Consider the following 6,261-nt stretch of genomic DNA (forward strand, 5'->3'; position numbering starts at 1 on the left):
TAGGTACAAAAAAAACGGAAAAAAAACACAAAACAATCACAAGTTTAATGTGGAGCCAAAACTTGTAATGTTCTTCCTTTTGCGAGTACAACGCGATGCCAGCTGAGGATAAGGAGCAAAGACGATCTGTGAGTGTTTCCCATTCAAACCTCTTCCATTTCCATTCATTTTAAACTCATCCTTTTCGTGCAACACTTACAGACACAGTCGAACAGATGTTTTCATACAATGCTTCACACAGAAAGCTACAGAAGTCTATTACCCTTTAAATTTAAAGCACCCTCAATCTCTATCTTAAGGATGAGCATTCAGAATAATCCAGTACGGCTTTGTATTTCAGTTTATTTATTTATTCAGTAGAATAAAAATGTAAATTCGCATTCGTACTATAGAGCAACTCAACTGCTGTGCTGTGCTCTGAAAATTTAGGACAGATTATTTCATCTGGAGCCTTTGATGTCAGATGATTATCAAGGGGAGGCGCATTTCATAAAGAAAAAAAAAAAAAAAAAAAAAGGCACAATGGATGTGAGTAAATTCGAAGAAGCCATGTTTTTTACCCGAGTCTGAAAGTGCTACTAATGCAATAGATATGAATCAACGTTTCCCTGGTTTTGAAGGTGTGTGTGTGTGTGTTTGTGTCTCTGCTGCGTCCTGTGATATCTCCCTAGCCGTTTCAAACATCTGCAGCAGCCACAGTGTTATTATTCCACAAAGGCAATTAGAGGCCAGAAACATGAGTATGCATGCAGCAGCAGCAGCAAGAACAGCAGCAGCAGCAGCAGCAGCAAAAAGAAAAGGAGGGGAAGGACACAGATCCGGCACGCTGTCCAATCCCAAAACGGAATATTGATGCATCGATCATACATGGGCTCAGACGCATCATGTGAGCGTGCCTTTTTTTCTCAAGGACAGAGACGGAATCCTCCTTTTACAGTTTGCACACACTGGGTCACAACAACAACAATAATAATAATAACAACAACAACAACATCTGCCTTGCATGCACTTCCCGCACCCTGAAAAATACATGGGATTGAGTTAGAAGGTAACAAACACTAGAGAGGAAACAATAGAAATGCTGCTGGGGCTCAAATAGGAGAGGCTTTTGAAAGCAACCTTCTGCTCTCTCTCGCTCTCTCTAAGGGAAAGGGGGTCTGCGGCTGTTTACGGCGGAATACTGGAGGGATGGAGGGGTAATCCTCCAAGATGTATGACACAGCTGAGAGGTGTGTGATTGACAGTGTCTGTGTGTGTGTGTGTGTGTGTGTGGTGGGAGTGGAAGGGTGTCTTGTCAGTGTGTGTGTGTGTGTGCTATGTGATGCTCCATGCTTGTGCCATCTTCCTTTACTAATCTGGCAAAGATCATCTGTTCCAACACACACACACACACACACACCTTCACACTCCCTCTCTTCTCTCGCTCTCTCTCACACACACACGAGACAGACAGACACTCACACGCTTTCCCTGGCGCGCGCACACACATAGACACACACACGCACGCACACGCGCGCGCGCATTTTTTTTTTCCATCCATCTCTTCCCATGCGTTTGTCGCCTGGCTGAATCGTGCGCCCGAGAGGCAGAAAGAGCGAGAGAAAGAAAGGGTTTATTTACCTGAGTGCAATCTGTAGGCTGGCTATCGGGATCGGCTGCAGCTGTGGGGGAGAGAATTAGCAAGCCAGCATAGCGGCGAGCTGCTAGTCTCTTCATCAGCTGATCACTCAGAAGCAGAGCCCAGAAGGGGGGAGAATCAAAAGCGCTATGTTTTTCATATACAAAATCAATGGGCTGCTGGGGCAAGAAAACACCAGCGCCGTGTGCCCATCTCCTGTCTGCAGCTCCCCGACGTCTTTTTCCCTGACTCTGGAAGGCCCCGAGCTTGTCTCCCTCTGCATGTTTTTAATATCGACTCTTGCCAGACGCGAGTTTTTTTTTTTTTTTCTGTTTTTCTTTTTTTTCTCTTCTTCTTCTCTCTCCCTCTCTTCGTCCTCCTACCCCTACTGTTAAAGTTATCCGGTCCATTTTAGAACTTGTAGTATTATTAGTATTACTTCATTTATGCATTGCATTATGGAGAGAGAGAGTGTGTTATTGCATGTCAACCAATGCATGGGGATGTGGGGAAACTGCAGCCACACACATGGTTCATGATGTATGTGCAAACACACACACACACTCACACACACACTGAATTCCAGCATGGTGATTAATGCATAAATATTCACTCAGATTTCACTTGTTTCTGCCAAGACTGCAAAAAAAAACCCAAAAAAATATCCGTGCAACACTGAGCTCCATTAGTTTCTGTGAAAACAGTGGACTTTTTTTTTTTTTTTTTTTTTTTTCCTGGTTTGGACTGATGTTCAGACACATCTGGTTTGTGTAAATCAGTGTTTCTTTCTTCCCCCCCCCCCCTGCATGTTGTGCAAAATGCTGCTGGGGGAAAACACACACACACACACACACACACACACACATACTTGACTCTCTATAGTTGCGTGGACCCTCATAGACAGTATGTATCCCCTAACCCTTAAAAAAAAAACTACATGCGTAATCCTAATCGACTCCAAACCCTAAACCGACCACCCCCAAATCAAGTCTTTGACCCTCTTAAATGTCTCTTAGAGTTGCTAAAATGTCCTCACAACCAACATCTTTGCACACAAAAAACCCTGAGTTTAAGTGTATTTTTTTTTATTCTGTAGCATGACCCTCGAGTGAGGTCACACTCAGACCTTGGTTCAGATCCAGATGTGTCATGCACAGATTTGCCAGTTGTGCAACGTGAGAAATTCATGATACACACGGGTAGAAGAGGCCACCCGCAGCAGTGCTGTCAGCCCATGTTTCTCCAGGTGATAGTCTGGTCCATTTATCATACTTTAACTTTATTTTATTACTTTATTATTATTACTTAGATCCATACTGTGTCTACATGAGCTGCTGACGGAGTAATGTTTCAATACTTGCACCAGATCGTTTCACAAAAGCCTCTGAAAACGTCACTCTCAATTTCCTCACTTATACCATAAAAAAAATATTTTTGGGAGGGGATTCCTCTATTTAGTATTGAGTTCTTTCATTTAAAAAAATTTTTTGTATCAGCATGATCACCGTGCTCGGTGAAATAATTCAGTTCTGTTCTACACTCTTAGAAATAAGGGTTCCAAAAGGGTCCTTCTACAAGTGCTGAGGTTCTACCTGGAACCAAGAGTTTTTCAAGGGTTCATGGTAACACTAATGTTTCCAGTAAGAACCATTTTGACATTTTGATCAGACAACCCTTTAAAACCCCTTTCCCGAATAAAGGGATTTAAAGGGGTTCTTGGTGGAACCCTCCAAAAGGGTTCCAGGTGGAACCTTTATAAAAAAAAGGTTCTACCTGGAGCCAAAAAGGGTTCTCCTATGAGGACAAGTAATAAGTAATACGTTATTGCATTACTACATCATGTTTTTTGTCCTTTAGCTGCTGTCTTGTGATGATGTGAACACAGTTTCTTCACTGAATCCAACCTGGAAATAACAATATACTGAAGTGCCACCAGGGGGCAAAAAACGAGCCATTTGAATGGAAGTCTGTGGGTAATGAGGTCACACTTGATTTACAGCATTTTCCTGAGGACTTGGTCGTCTCAATCTCTCGTTTCTGGTTCTACTCTTAGACATAAAAGTGCGAAGTAGAACCATAGAAGATTCTCCGGCTTCGTCCTCATAGGAGAACCCTTTTTGGCTCCAGGTAGAAACTTTTTATAAAGGTTCCACCTGGAACCCTTTCGGAGGGTTCCACCAAGAACCCCTTTAAAACCCTTTATTCAGGAAAGGGGTTTTAAAGGGTTCTCTGGATCAAAATGGTTCTTACTGGAACCATTAGTGTTACCGAGAACACTTGAAAAACCCTTTCTTCGGGAAAGGGTTTTTCAGAAGCAAATGGTTCCAAGTAGAACCTCAGCCCTTGTAGAAGGACCCTTTTGGAACCCTTGGCACAGCACACCCCGCGACCCTCGTGTGGAGGATAAAGCGGTAGAAAACGGATTGCTGGATGTTTGCAACGACATTGTCACGCGCCTGTCCTGTCTTTAAACGGCACATCGTTAGGAATGTTTTTTTGATTTACAGAGATAGGGTCTATTGACATTGTGGGAAACAGAGCCACGTGGTTTGCGCTCTCCAAGTGCTTTCTCTAGATTATATACATAATTATGAGTCACTTTTTGTCATCGCAGATATATCAGATATATCCTCATGTCTTATTAAATTTACATATATATACGTTAATCCATCTGTGTTCATACGCTTCTGTTCACTCTTATGTGTGACATCTATTGATCTCATCCGCTGTCTCTCCCCCTCTAAACTGCAGGGTGGAGCACTTATAGACAAATATAAGGATAAGCACACATGAAAAGAACCTGCAGCGCTCTATGACACTTAAGTTTGCCGATTAGATGTATGTTGAGATGGAGTACTGATTGCTCATTTGAGTGCCGCGTGCACTTTCGCGTGACATTCATCCGTAAAAATGATATTCACATGAAGAGCTCTCCTCTTGTTCGTCTTTTGTCGACGTTGTGAAGTTGTGAAGGTGCGCGGGAAGAAGCTGCAACTTCAGTAACATTTCAGTGTGCAGTGACTGGATTAAAGCAGTGAAAAGGGGCTTTTGTTTCAGCACTATATTAAAACAGCCGCCTGTTGCCATGGCAACAGCAAATTTTGACGGCGGACCTTGTATATCGTTATTATTTTATCGCTGTCGCTGCGCGCTGAGTCGTCTGAGTGGCTCGCAGTAGTAGTAATGGGACAAAGCGGTACTTGTGTTTTCTTTCTTTTTTTTGTTTCACATAATCTTTGCAATTAGGCGCAGAATTAAAAGGGGGAAAGTCACTGTTTTGAGACACCGTTTGCACAAACTTAGTAGATGACCAACTGTATTTGACACTTATTTTGTGACTTCGTGGCTTATCACATGTTCCTTCAGCAGCAGTGATCATATTTCAAATTTAACTGGAAATTGGTGGGAAATGTGTTGGTGGCACATTCGAGATTATGCAATCATGTTCTTTGATCTAGTTATTATAGGTGCATTATGTAATAAATCTAAAGCAACTGGCCATAAAATCCTCCTAATATGTCACAGAGACTCAGGAATAATGTTCATATAACAAACTGAACTCACCGACAACAACAGTACAGTCAAAATATTTGCATTAAAAAAAACATTTAAATCATGTTTATGTTTTGAAATCATGTTTTGGCATGTGGCGCCACCTGCCGCCGTCTACAAATCATTGCAGTCGGTAGAGTCTCAGCTGCCGAGCAACCACGGGTTACCAGTTATGTCAAAAAAAGAAACCTAAAAGACCTTGTTATTTTTAATTTGAATGTAGTAACCATTTTTGGCCACATTCTTACATATGGCACCTTTAAGAGGAAAGTCAAAAAAGTGTCTATGACGGGCATATCTCGATGAAAATTAGTTTTTGGAGTAATTTTAACTTTTCACTGATTTATCACACTACACCAGGCAGGCATCGGCTCATCAGCAGTAGCTGCGCTGTCTGGAGCGGGGAGGTGGGAGTGAAGAGGCTGTCCTCATGGTGGGTGAGACATTTTCACACACTGCTCACCGAAGAACATGGCGTTATACTGAAACGATGAAGTCGGTGTCCATTCACCAATACGCGAGCACATATTTATTTACCATTAGCATGCTACTACTTTGCGGCGAACTTGGCGAACCTGTTTCCAAAGGTAAGCTAGCGAGGCTAAGATTAGCATTAGCGTCGGGGCTAACATAATACAAACACAGTGCAACCTCGTTAGGCACAACGCAAATGTTTTAATTTTCCATTAGCATTAGCATTAGCGTAGCTAGCTGTTGTGACTGTCAGCCACGCCAGTTAGCCTTTACGTTCCTTATCATGCTGCAGTTGTGTGCAATCACATGCAATTTAAAAAAATGTTGTTTTTTTGAAAAATAACACAATCAAATATGTTTATCATGCATCATGGTTCTTCCACAGCAAAGCATATGACAAATCACACTTACAAAATATGGATTTACAAATGCCTTTATACTATGTTTTTTATTTGATTTGTATCTGTTTTGTGGATGAACTTCCATAAGTCGTAAAATATTTTATATTAAAAAAAAAAATAATAATAATAATAATTTTTAATTTTAACTTTTTAGCTAATGTACGTAACAAATACTACATGAGAAATATTATACTCTGTCATGAACATGTTACCTGC

Source organism: Microchirus variegatus (genome assembly GCF_963457635.1).
Source record: "Microchirus variegatus genome assembly, chromosome: 1".
NCBI classification, from domain to species: Eukaryota; Metazoa; Chordata; class Actinopteri; order Pleuronectiformes; family Soleidae; genus Microchirus; species Microchirus variegatus.